The sequence below is a fragment of the Heloderma suspectum genome, chromosome 1 (genome assembly GCF_057233095.1).
Source record: "Heloderma suspectum isolate Gila_16-S chromosome 1, 16-S_ref, whole genome shotgun sequence".
Taxonomy (NCBI): Eukaryota; Metazoa; Chordata; class Lepidosauria; order Squamata; family Helodermatidae; genus Heloderma; species Heloderma suspectum.
In genome coordinates, this window is record NC_139458.1 from 335285788 (window position 1) to 335299899 (window position 14112).

At 43.7% G+C, this 14112-nt stretch overlaps 1 protein-coding gene across 4 annotated transcripts in view; it reads left to right on the plus strand.

The window, feature by feature from the left end:
• The window catches only part of TMEM200A (transmembrane protein 200A), a 71172-nt gene that overhangs the window by 1401 nt on the left and 55659 nt on the right, over positions 1-14112 (plus strand). The window lies entirely within an intron of this gene.

Consider the following 14112-nt stretch of genomic DNA (forward strand, 5'->3'; position numbering starts at 1 on the left):
ATGTTTAGGTTTTATGCTGGCGCACGCACACACACAACAGTTGCTTTGCTGAATATTTGTATGGGTGAGAGGGACAGATGGAAACTATCGAAGGGGGAGTGTACTTTTCCTTCCCATGACAGAAATGAGGAGGAACCCCATTCATTCTGGTCTTAAATTGCATCAGGACTGCAGCTTCAATGGCTGATCAGACAGATGGTTGTAAGAAGAGTGTCATACCCAGATGACCTGTTAAGGAAGCGCTTAAATGGTCCATACTTAACATTTGCAGTGCCTTGGTCACATTACACGGAAGTCAGTCCACTTGCGGTTTCACTGAAGTGAATAACAGTATAGAGACTTTCCTCTTTTGGGGTGGGTGTGGGGAATCATTTACTGGCTTTCATGACCCTTATTATGTTCATACAGAAGAATTATTAGTTTTATTTATTTAGATTCTAGATAAAGTACACTTTGTAAGTGGAACCCCGAGTAAAACTAAAAATGAAACCCCAAATAATAACATTCTGGCTGAATTTAAGTGCTCAGAAGTTGTGCAACTTATCAAAGGGAGTCAGGATTTGAACCATGTTCTTCAGTGTGTCTCTTTCTGTAGTATCAGCTTTTCTTTGAAATTCCACAACCAAATATAGCATTAATGATGTGTGTTTTAGTCATACAGACTGCAATCTTGCACACAGTGAGGCAGTTTAAATCCCATTGACTTCACAGTCACAGTGGTTACAGTCTATGTGCAGGAGTGCAGCCAGGTGTTTAAAGCTGGCATTATCCTTCTCAATAAACTCTTTCTCAAGAGAAGTTCCATATTTTGTTACTTATTTCAATGTAGTGTTGTGTGATATTATGTAACTGAAACACATTCTGATTCTCCAAATATATAAATGGATTGAATAAGAGAAACATTTCCCCTCTTGTATTTTAAAAATGGTCTACTAAAGAAAGAAAGAAAGAAAGAAAGAAAGAAAGAAAGGCTATTTTCTTATTAAATAGAAGTATGAAGAGTTGAGTGATTTGGCAATAGTGCCTCATCTTGCTTCTAAACTGGAACATTTTCGCATCTTCACCGTAGTGCCAGTAACACTTCTTTTCCAGCAAAATACTTGTTAGAGTGTAATTAAGAGGCAATTTGGTAATTTAGTGCATGGGTAACAATTAGGCTTTTGTCCTGAGTAGAAAGCAGTGTTCATGTGGAGAAAAGCTCAAGTGCAGATATATAGTAATTTGGAAAAGAAATCGTATGTATTTTGTATTGTGTTGGCATAGAAACATATTTTACTTGTTGCTCCTTTGTTGGCATCAGTGTGATTCAGACGGAGAGTGCATTGTGAGGAGGAGGAGAAAAAAGAATACTGGCACAAATTTATTCCTCCTTAGGGTTATATGAGAAATTCGTTTCAGTTCATTTTTGATCAGGATTTACCCAGTCTGCACCTTCCAGACCAAACATGGCCTCAGATGCAATCTGCGGTTGAAGTCTGTACATTTTCAAGGTTGCAATGTGACTTGCAGACCAAAAAAAAAGTGTTCGACAACATGCATACATTTGAAAATGTGCATGAAAAATGCGCACCAATAAACTTTAATTAATGGGAGAAGAATGCATACATTTCAAAGATGTGTACAACTGATGCGTACATTTTGGAAAATACACATGAAAATATGCATGGAATAAGTGGAATTTTTCATGCTAAAAGTAAAAAACAAAGCTCACAGTCTGATATGGACTCGACTTGGAACGAGCTTCGAGATGGAATCCGAAGAACTTTGGCGAACTCGCTTTTTGTTGATTCGCACATCCCTCCTCCTCCCTTCACTTCTGGACAGTCTCTTGGCCAAATGAGGACTCTACCCATCCCCATATGCAGACTGTGGACTTCTGCAGTGAGTCTGAAATAAGAATGCAGTTTCAGGTTTTGAGGGTATATGAATGTGCACAGCCCTTCACACTAGTAAACGTGTTCACACCAGTATACGCTGCTTGAGCCTTCTCTTTCATATGCACACCTCCCTTCCTCATTCTGTAGATTTTGAAATAGGGATACTTGCACGTTGCTTCGCTCCCTGCTGCTCAAGTGCACTTTATTTTTGTCCCTTGTCACTTGGATACATGCCAAGACATGAGAAGAGTCATGATATGTAGGCATTGAAGAGGAGAGAGAAAAAAGTATGCTGCTGTTTAGGAGCATTTTTCCAATATAGAGATTGAACTCCATGCCAGAAAAGCATAGGAAGCTGCCATATACTGGGTCACAGCAATGTCCATCCAGCTCAGCATTGTCTGCACTGACTGGCAGCAGCTCTCCAGGATTTCAGACAGGAGTCTTTCCCAGTCCTAAATGCCAGGAATTGAAACTGGGACCTTCTGTGCTCTACCGCTGAGCTGTTCTTTCTCCGGAAGGCAATGTATGAAGCAGTATTACATCTTGACTGGGTTTTGCTGGTGGCCAAATACCCTGTCCGCTTTGGCACAGGTGCCGCATTCTACTTTCCCACCTATCTCGCCTAACACTCTTTGCACACATGCGTGCACACACACAAGCTCAGTGTAGGATCTTTGTAAAAGTAACTTTAAAAACCTGGCTGCATCGTGGTGGCAACTTCCTCTACCACTGATTGACCTGATTTGTACGATCAAAACAAGCGATCATGGCTTAAAGCCATGCTGGCTTGTTTTAATCCCTGGTGCATGCTGGCACACGCTGGATGCCATTTCCCATATTACCTGCCTCCTTGTCATGTCATCCAAACCCAGGATTCATGGCTTGTTTGAGGGGGAAACTGTCATGCCTTCCCCTGACACCATGGTCTCAAAGGAAGAATCTGATTCAGAGACTGAAGAATCTGATTTAGGGCCTAATCAAGGTATCGAATGCCAGGGTGCAGGAAATCTATCTCTGCCTGGGTTCACAGAAGATTGCAGTCACCGAAGATTGAGGCAGCCAATCCTTCTCAACTACAGCCAAAGCTAGCCTGGGAAAAAACACCCAAGCCACCGCAGCCTGAGGAAGATTCCCAGAGGCAGACTTTGCCAAGGAAAAGCCATGCCGAAGCCTGTCTTATAGGCAATGTCAATGGCTGAAAAGGCAGGATGAAAAACACCCAGTTAGACAGAGTTCTCGACTCAGGCTAGGTTTTCCCGTAGGGCTAGACTGACAACTGAGGAACTCTAGTCGTCCTGCCCCTGCATAAAGCAGGTGCAGAGGCAAAAGAGGCTTGTGGGTACAATACCACCGGTACTGGACAGTCTTTCACTTGAACTACTCCTGAACCCTGAACTAATGCATGCCTTGCATCCCATGCCGTTGGACCCTATCTTGGAATATACCACTGGACTTCAAACCATGTTTCTGTCTCCTGTTTGGATTATCTGAATTTATTTGAACTTGGGCTCACTGAGAACTGTGATCTGCAGACTCTTGTCAGGTGCCTGTGACTGTCTCCTGCTAAAATAAAGAAACTTGCAGTTCCTTAAACACATGTTTGGTCATTGGTGTTTCGAGGGAGTCAGACCTGACAGAAACAACCTTCAAATAACCCTATGACAGCCCATGGGTTATTTGTGGGTGTTTCCCCCTCAAATAAGCCATGCCGGCTGGGTTCAGACAACATGACAAGCTGTGCCTGAGCAGGTAATTAGGGAAATAGCACTCAGCATGCACCACTAATTTAAACAAGCACTGTGGCTTATTTAATCATGTGAACTGGCTCTATGTGTGATTTAGTGATGGCTGTAATACTTGAGTAGAGAAATCTAGGGAGTTCTGCGGGGCATCCTTCCTTTAGATTGTATTACCCAGTGGTGATCCTGCTAATCATCCTTTCTGTCATTTAGATGGGCAGGAATCACCAAAGGGATTACCACAATCAGTATGTGGCTTGAAGATATTGGTGTACCCAATGCCCTCCCACCCCGCGGCAAAGCCTCCATCAGGAAACACTTTAATGTTGTCGCTCTAAACCTTTTCCACTCAGAAAAATGGGTGGTTGGTTCTGGATGTTTCTCAGTTTAGTTATATTTAAAAGCACTAGCTTTTCATTCAAAAGACACTTAATTGACTAGCTAGGAAAAATGACAGACCTCCCCCTCAAGCCTAATGGCATGATTTGGCTGTCCAAGGTTTTTCTGAGGTTAGAATAGATCTTTTAAAGTGACTGGGTTTGCATGATCACTGCAGCCCACTGTGGGTCATTTTAAGCCACAGTGGGTTACAGCACATACCAGTGCATGCCAGGTGACTTTTGAATATTCAAGCCATGACTCCGGATTTTCATGCCATCTGAACCTGGTGAGGGTGGGTTGTTGGCGTGACTTATTAACCATGCCAACAACCCACCCTTGCTGGGTTCGGATGACACGAGAAGCCACAGCTGCAGCCTGAATATTCAAAATGACCACAGTGAGCTCCTTGAGCATGTGAACCAGTCCAGTGTGAAGTACGGATGTCTCATCACTATTAACTGGGCAGAAAGTAATAATGGGAGGAGCCATAGCTCAGTGATAGATTACATACTTTGCATGCAGAAAGTCCCAGGTTCGATCACCTGGTAGGGCAGGAAAAATTCCTGCCTGAAACCCCGGAGAGCCACTGCTGGCCAGTGTCGACAGCCCTGGCCTAAATGGTCAGATTCAGTACAAGGCAGCTTCCTATGTTCATATGTTGACACTAATCCCAGCAGCAAATGAGGGGAAGAAAAAGGTGGAGATCATGACGTTTTGAAGCAGTGGAGAATCCAGTGCTCAGATCAAGAGCACTGGATTCTATCAATGACTTTATAGAACTAATTCCTTAATCTTAAACCACAGGCCCTGATGTAATTCAGAGTAGCAGCCCTTTGATGTTAAAAGAATTGCATAGTATGAGAAGGGGTAGAGATGCTTTACCCTTAACTTGCAAAGCAAGTCATATTTCCCAGATGGGATGGTGCCCTCAGTTGTGGGGCAGCCCCTAAGAACCTCTGTGTGTGTGGCCTTGTTGATGAACTTGAAACATGATTGCTATAATCAAAAAGCCATTCTTGGGTATCTTGTCATGAAAGGATAACCAAGGTTAGCCTGGGCCCTTCACAATTCATGATGAAAGGTTTTCTTTTTCCCAAATGGCAAATAGCAGGCAAAAGACATGCTACTATAATTTATTACAAAGTAGTATGAGAAATACCATAAAATGCTACAAAGTGTATTTTGAGCAAAATGCATTATTCAGGGAAGAGATCAGTGTTAGAACTCTGATTACTTTGGGGAGACTTGTCATTTTGTGATCGTCAATGTTTTAAAAGCACACCTTTGCTCAAATGTTTTTCTTACAATCTTCCCCAACCTGGTACCCTCCAGATTCATTGGGCTACAATTCCCATCAGCCCCAGCCAGTCTAGCTGAATGTCCATACTGGCTGGGGCTGATGTCCAGCACATCTGGAGAGAGACAGATTGGGGAAGGATGGTTTGAATGTATGCAAAGGAGTTGGGTAGTTGAAACTTTAATATCCTCCTTTTAATGGTGCTCTGTTTTAGCAGAGATAATATTACATGATAAGAAGTGTGATAATTTTTCAATATGTTTCATGTAGTCCAGAACTTTTCAATTAAACTTTGTGAATGCTTTAAAGGAATTAATTAAAAATGGTCTAAGTGGGGAAAATAGCAACCACCCCATAAATTAATTAAATTTGACACAAGTTAATGAGTTTCTAGAAAGGAGTGTGGCCCCTTTGTGCTTGGTGAAGAACTTCCATGTAAGAAAACCTGTACTTTCCTTTGAAGCTTTTTAATTTAAAGCCACAACCCTGCAGATGAATACATAGTTGGATTGCTGGATTGGAGATTCAACCCTTTACACATTTGCACGGGAGTAATTTCCACTGTAATCAATGGAGCTATCTTAGCCAAGAGCATGTGTCATTGGAGACCTATATACAACTCCATCATAAGTAACAGTCCTGTCTTAATATTTTTACACTGGCATGACAACTCTGCAATATTAGCACAATGTATAACTGCCAACTTGTTTTCTGGCTCTGCCCTGCCAACTTGTTTTTCTGGCTCTTGCCAACTTCTTGACGTGCCAAAATGAAATGGTGAGAAAAGCTTCACTGGCTAATTTCTGCATGTCAGATTGCTGTTAAAAGCATGAAATAGGATCAGCAGAAAAGGCTTTGGGTGGAAGTCCTGTATATTGTTTCACCGTTAATGATAACATCTATTTTTTTTTATCCAGTCAGCACTGGAACTACTTTCTTTGGCTTCTCTTATGATTATTTACCATGTTTTCTATATTGACATTCAGTAAGGATTAATTATCACATTTCGATGATCATATCTTGGCTTATTAAGCCAAGATATGCATGAGTCCTTTGCAAATGCATGCAGCCCCTTTGCAATTAAACTAGTAAGTCAATTAAACTAGTAAACTACAGTTATCAGTTACAGAACAAGCCAGGAACTTAACAATAACTTAAACCTCTGATTTAAGATCCTGGCTTGTTCCAAAGCTGATAACGATGTTTACCCAGTTCAGACAAAATGGGAAATTATGGAAGGATTCACATGTAACACTAAACCATATTTAGCACTATGTTCATGGGTACAAAGAAGCCAAAGACTGGGGTATGCATGCTCCCTTCTTCTACGTACATAGCTGAGAGGAGAAATAAACCAAGGTTCTTTCACTTTGCCTGATTCCTGGCTTGTTGTCACATGCAGATCAGCAATCATGATTTAAAATAAACTGTAGCCAAGTGCTAAACAAGACAACTACAAACTCTGCATAGTTTCGCTGTCCTGTTTAACAAACTCGAGCTTATTTTAAACCACAGTTCCTGGTTCCACATAATGTCAAGCCAGGAACTGGCTAAAGCAAAATGGAATCCTGGTTCCTCCTGGCCATGCAGGAAGAGAGGAGGGGAGGGGGGGTATGCGAGCCCAGCACAATGTATGAGTTTTATTTATTTATTTATTTCATTTCTATACCGCCCAATAGCCGAAGCTCTCTGTTCCTTTTACTTGTGTATGTAGTTCTAAACCATTGTGTAGTGTTACATGTGAACACAGTCTATAATTAGACACATCCTGGTTTAGTTGTGGGTCGCACAAAAGGGCTGTGTATATCTCGGCTTAATTAGACAAGTTATGATCATTTGAATTGGGCCATTATGTTTAAGAGATGCCCAGCTGTTCTCTCAAGGTATGGGCAAATACTCTGCTTTCTACTTTTGCTGGAGGGGAGAGGAAAACAAGCAAATCCATTCTTTATAATACGTTCCACCTGCTATTGGTAACTACGACTTCTCTCTTCAGGCAGATATTCTCTCTGCCCCCTCACACACTTTTGGTGCTTGGTTGTCATTACCTTATTCCCCAGTATATTTTACAAAGTTGCTAGTCTCTGTGTTGCCCATCGACAATGGGTCAATGATGAGAACTGGCAGTAGGTATTGCCTAGAAAGGACAATGGGATACTGAGGAGTAATAGGCATATATCTTGATTACATGCCAGGTGCTTTCTGACATAACAGAAGCAAGAGGTAAATCATATGAGCAGTTGTATAACTCCAGCATTGCTACTTTCTCATGCACCTTCTCCTGTGTCTTTAATAGAAGCTATGCATGTTTATCTTAGCAAGTGATGCTTTTCCTGGTTTGCATGATGTAACCGTTAGACTACTGGATTAGGATTAAGAAACCTGAATTCAAATCCACACTCAACCATGAAGCTCTTTGGACAATCGTGTGCCAGTTACTATCTCTCAGCCTAGCCTTCCTCACAGGGTTGTTGTGAGGATAAATAAAAGGTTACAGTGGGTTGAGGGAGAAACCATGTTACCCTGAGCTCCTTGGAGAATAGGTTGGATATATATGTAATAAACAAATAGCGATGAAATGACTTGTATTTCAGCATATCAGATTGCTGTTAAAAGCACAGCAGCAGTGCCAGTAAAAAAAAATAAGCCTGTTGAATCCAACTAACTTTCCTTTAGGATAGCCTTCCCCAAGCTGGTGCCCTACCTGTTTTTGGAAAACAACTCCCATCAGCCCCAGCCAACATGGCCAATCATCAGGGATGATGGAAGGTGTAGTCTAAACATCTGGAGAACACCTGTTTGGGGAAAAGGCTGCCTTAGGATAAGGAAGTATTATCTCCTGCCTATTTTGCTGTGCACAGGGCTAATATGATCCAGGGCGGAGTACTAGAACCTGTTTCAATGCCAGGATTCAGCATGGAATGTGCATGTCAAATTTATAAAAAAGAAAATAATACCTTTGGGCACATGCCTCTCTTTTACTACAGAGTAACCACAACTACATATCTGGAATTGGGATGGAAGGCTCGAGGGGATGGGGTTTATAGGCAGACTTGAGCCCTGGCATATCAGGGAGGGGGGGTTGCTGTGGTCTATAGGAATTCAATCTCCCTCTCCAGGCTTCCTGCTCATTCGAGTGCAGATCTTGAGTGTTTGTACCTTGTGTTGGGTACCCGGGACAGATTGGGGATTCTGTTGGTGTACCGCCCACCCTGCTGCCCATCGGACTCCCTGCCTGAGCTGACGGAGGTGGTCTCAGAATTGGTGTTGAGGACCCCTAGGATGATGGTCCTGGGGGATCTCAACTTCCATGCCGGGGCTGCTGTATCCAGGGCGGCTCAGGACTTCATGGCCGCCATGACAACCATGGGGCTGTCCCAACATGTCATTGGTCCAACGCATATAAAAGGACACACGCTTGCTCTGGTTTTCTTGACTGGTCAGGAGGATGGTGATCTGAAAGTGGAGGAATTAACATCTGTCCCTTTGTCATGGTCAGATCACTTCCTGCTGAGGTTTAGACTCCTGTCCTGGCAGCCTTCTCCCTCTGCAAGGGTGGGGGACCTATTAAAATGGTCCGCCCCCGGAGATTAATGGATTCTGATGGATTCCAGAGGGCTCTGGGGGATTTTCCTGCTGGTATGGCTGGTGCTCCTGTCGAAGCCCAGGTCGCTCTGTGGAATGCAGAGATGACTCGGGTGGTTGACACGATCGCACCCAAGCACCCTCTCCCTCTGAGCAGAGCCCAGCCAGCTCCTTGGTATACACCTGAGCTAAGGGCAATGAAGCAAGAGGGGAGACAGCTAGAACACACGTGGAGGAAAACTCGTGCTGAGTCTGACCGAACACAGGTAAGAGCCCGCTATCAAGCCTACCCTGTGGCGGTGAGGGTGGCAAAGAGACAGTTCTTTTCCACCAGCATTGCATCTTCTCAGTGTCGTCCAGCGGAGCTTTTCCGAGTCGTTCGTGGCCTGTTATAGTCTGGGCCAGGGAGAGAGACGGTGGAACCCTGGGCGGCATGCTGAGATAAGTTTGCAAGGCACTTTGAAGATAAAGTCGCTCAGATTCGTCATGAATTGGACACCACGATTAATGCAGTTCCATTGGTAGAGGCGTTCAGAGCACCGTCTGGTCCAGTTTTATTGGATGAGTTTCAGTTACTGAGGCCTGAGGATGTGGACAAGGTGCTTGGCCAAGTCCGATCGACCACTTGTGTGCTTGACCCTTGCCCTTCAGGGCTTATTAAATCAAACAAGGAGGGGATGTCCAGCTGGGTCCAGGAGGTTATAAATTCCTCCTTGAGAGAGGGAGTGGTGCCTGCTGCTTTACAAGAGGCGGTAGTTAGACCACTCCTGAAAAAGCCTAAACTGGACCCAGAGGATGTTAACAATTATAGGCCAGTGGCCAACATCCCCTTCCTGGGCAAGGTGCTTGAGCGAGTGGTTGTAGGACAGCTCCAGGCACTGTTGAATGAAACAGATTATCTAGATCCATTTCAATCGGGCTTCAGGCCTGGTTTTGGAATGGAAACTGCCTTGGTCGCCCTGTGGGATGACCTCTGCCGGGAGAGGGACAGGGAGAGTACGACCCTGTTGATTCTTCTGGACCTCTCAGCGCCTTTCGATACCACTGACCATGGTATCCTTCTGGATAGGTTGTCTGGGTTGGGAGTTGGAGGCACTGCATTACAGTGGTTCCGCTCCTACTTGGATGGCCGATTCCAGAAGGTGGTGCTGGGGGATTATTGCTCTGTGCCATGGCAAATGTGCCATGGGGTTCCACAGGGCTCTATTTTATCTGCTATGCTGTTTAACATCTACATGAAACCGCTGGGGGAGGTTATCTGGAGGTGTGGTCTGAGGTGCCATCAATATGCAGATGACACCCAGCTCTACCTCTCTTTCTCATCAAAACCAGGTGAGGCAGTGGCTGTTCTGAATCAGGGCCTGGGCATGGTAATGGACTGGATGAGGGCCAATAAACTGAAACTCAATCCAGACAAGATGGAGGTACTGTTAGTGGGTGGTTCGTCTGCCCGGCTAGGTGATATTCAAACTGTTCTGGAGGGGGTTGCACAAAACGGTCCGGAAACTTCAGCTGGTCCAAAATAGGGCAGCAAGATTGTTAACAGGGACTGGCCTGCGAGCTCATATTACACCAGTACTTTTCCAGCTGCGCTGGCTGCCAGTTCATTTCCGGGCCCAATTCAAAGTGCTGGTATTAACATTTACAGCCCTTAACGGCGTGGGGCTAGGTTATCTGAAGGATTGCCTCCTCCCATATCTGCCTGCCTGGACCTTAAGATCATCAGCAGCAGCCCTCCTCCATGAGCCCCTGCCAAAGGAAGTGAGGTGGGTGGCTACTAGGAGGAGGGCTTTTTCTGCTGTGGCACCCCGGCTCTGGAATGAGCTTCCTAGCAAGGTTTGCCCGGCACCTACATTGTATTCCTTTCGGTGCCAGGTGAAGACCTTTTTATTCTCCCAGGCATTTTAGCATTTTAGCTTTCTGAACTTTTAGCTTTGCTGTTTTAAATCTGTATTTTAAACTGCACTGCTGCTCGGTTTTATTGTGGTTGCATTGTTATATTGTGGTTTTAGTGTTCTATATATTTTAAATTGTTTTATTGTGTGCTGTTTGGTTTTAATTTTTGTGAACCGCCGTTTTGGGTGGTATAGAAATGAAATAAACAAACAAATAAATAAATAAATACCGGTTTTCCAACACTCCTTGTAGACATACGGGGGTATTCCTACAAAAAGGGCTATGTGTGTATAGCCTTAAAACAATCCCTTTATTCTATTTCCTGATGTGGCTGAAAATTTTGCTATAACTGGTGCAGGGTGAACCAGGCATGAAATCCTCCCTCGTGTACCTAAGTGAGTAGATCATACTATGACTAAGAGGACACACTATGATATAAAATATAGAGCATAAAGATACTATGCTAGAATATGTGCCTGTACATATACCTGGTCACATTTTGACACCTGTCCCCATATATATATTTCGGATGGCAGAATTTGGGCTTACAATGCATTCCATTTAAACCACTAAGTCTTAAAGGGGCCAGTTGATTTTCTTTAATAGATATCTTAAACTTTTTTTCTTTACACTGTGGGTTTTAATTTTATAGGTTTTCTTAAAAAAAGAAATTTGCAAGACTTCTTATATTAAACTGCAAAGGCAATACATGTCTAATTAATGTAAAATACCTTGCCTAGCTATTTTCTTGTCTGGGAAGAAGAGAAGGAAGAGCTGGCAGATATGGCCTTGGGGGAAGGCTGTTGCTCAGTGCAGAGCACTTACTTTGCATATAAAAGGTCCCAGGTTCAATCCCTGGCATCTCCTGGTAGGGTTGGGAAAGATTCCTGTCCTGGGAATCTTAAGGTGGCCATTTAAACATCACCCCGAAAAGGACAAAACAGGCCCTGATTTGCACATGCTAATTTACAGGTATAGATATAAACAACACATCTGTTACAATGCATTCTAAAGTTTAGAATCTAAATGATATATATCATCATCCTGCAGAAGAGGGTGACCAGGTGACCTCTCTGTGCCTGCTGAGCCTGCTGTGATGGACAACATCAGGGGCCCTCTTCTCCCTCCTTATGGTTCTTTGACTTTAAACTGGACTTGGACTGGACAACCCTTCAAATACATGACTGTCCTCTGGAAAGTATAACACATGTCCACCCTCCTGGGCAGCTGTCACCAGTCAGTGTAAACAATACTGAGCTAGATGGTCCAATGATATGACTCAGTATAAGGAAGCTTCCTATGATCTGATGTATGGCTTAAAGACCAAGAGAGCTAGTTTAAGGTAGTGGCTATGAGTGAAAATTTCCTGGGTAAAATCTTATGAATTCACTAGATGGTCTTTGACAAGTTATTATCATCTCAGCCTCAGCACCTGACCTACAATAAGATAATACTGGCTTACCTCGCAGGGTTCTTTTAAGGATTACTGAGATAATGTAAGTGGAACTCTTGACATTTTATTTATTTATTTATTTATTTATTTGGACCCTACCTTTCCACCAACAAAGTGGCACTCAAGGTGAAATGCATTATAACCATTCCCTCTATTTCTGATGTTCTGGAAATGACTTATGTGACCAAAATAGTACTATATATGTACAAAAGGGATATATCAGCAGGCTTTGAGGAAACCCCAAAGTTTGCAAAAGTATCAAAGAAAGAAAGAAAGAAAGAAAGATACCCTAAGAGGGGGGCAACTTTCAACACAGCCAGTAAGCAGTGGTGGCTGGTGGCTCCAATGTCATTGCGGTGGTGAATCTGCTTTGGGTTTCAGTCAGAAACAGTCAGAATTCTAAAGGAGCTATCCAAGGTACATCACGCTGTGAAGCACCTGGGATAGCTCCTTTAGAGTTCTGACTGAAACCTGGAGTGGATTCACTGCCCCAATGACATCGGAGCCACCAGCCTCCACTGCCAGTAAGGACACAGCTGACTGACTGAGTTAAAAAATGGAAAACTGGATAGGAGGAGGAATGGATTGGAGTATTGTGGAAAACATGGCTGGCTGGAACAGTGGACAGAAGCATTCCACACTGCAACAATTTGTTTCAAGTCCCACTTATTACTATTAGCTGAAGGAAATGAGTGAGAAAAGGAGATTGCCCAATGGACCCTGGAGCCAGCCGTGATAAGAACCCAAGTGCCATGTTGCATTCATTGGGAGAGGGAATATGGTGGGTCAGCCCACACCTCCTTGCCCATTTAAGAAACACTCTTCATCTGATTTAGTAGAACTTTGAACAGGACCGAATGATACCTAGTACAGTTGATGTACGAGGCCATCCTGACCATTAGGCAGAAGGCGTCAGCCACCTCAGAGGACGGATGCTTGGGGCAGTGGTGGTGCTGTGGCAAGGTGTTAGAAGACACAGCAGCTGTGTGTGCTCTGCACCCCTTAAATGAGCCTTTTGCCCTCAATTGCAAAGGAGGACACTATCCTGTCACCAGTATCGAACTAAGTTTGGTTGGCTTCTATATGTGGAATTTTGGTGTTGGTGGGGGGACATCTTGTCCTTCCCCACAAGCAGCAAAGTACCTTGGGCTGGCCCTGGAAGTAGCTGCCACATAGAAGTCACTTCCAGAGTGATTCTTATCACTTATACGCTGAAGGAAATTGCATGGATTTCATTGATTCTGACACTGAGTGAGGTAAATATGCTTAAGATTATAAATCAGTCCCTGTTGTGGCTGTCTCTGCAAGGATTGCTGTATGTTTGTGTGTATTGACTTGCCAGAGATCAGGGGATTTTTCTCTGCAGGATCTTGCAGAAAGAATGGGGGGTGGGGGAGAGCTACCTAGTGAGTGATGTGAAGAGAATCCTTGAATTCTGTTTACTGGCATGCCATGATGTTATGTTGCAGCCATACTTACTGGGTCTTACGCTGAAGAAGGGTTTCCCTATCTTACCTACTCAGCACTTCAGTTTATAAAAGCAGCAATTACTTGGCAACCCTGGAAATGCAATCAATGTCACTCTTTTGGGAGCAGTTGAAGTTTTCTTATGTTTAATCTTATTAGAAAAATATATAGAAACCATACAGAACTTCTACATTGTGATGAGTAATGAGTTGAGATTCTTGTTAGTTTCCTGAAGCCAGGGTCCTGCAAGAGAGTTCTCAGGGATTTCCTTAGAGGTAAATCTTTCAGGCCCCAGAGCAAATGGAATAGTCCTGATGTGCTCTGCATCACGATGAGCAACTGAAAACTAACACATTCCCCCACCTCTGCCACCCCCGGTCCAAAGGTAAAACAAAGCCAAACATAGGATCCATT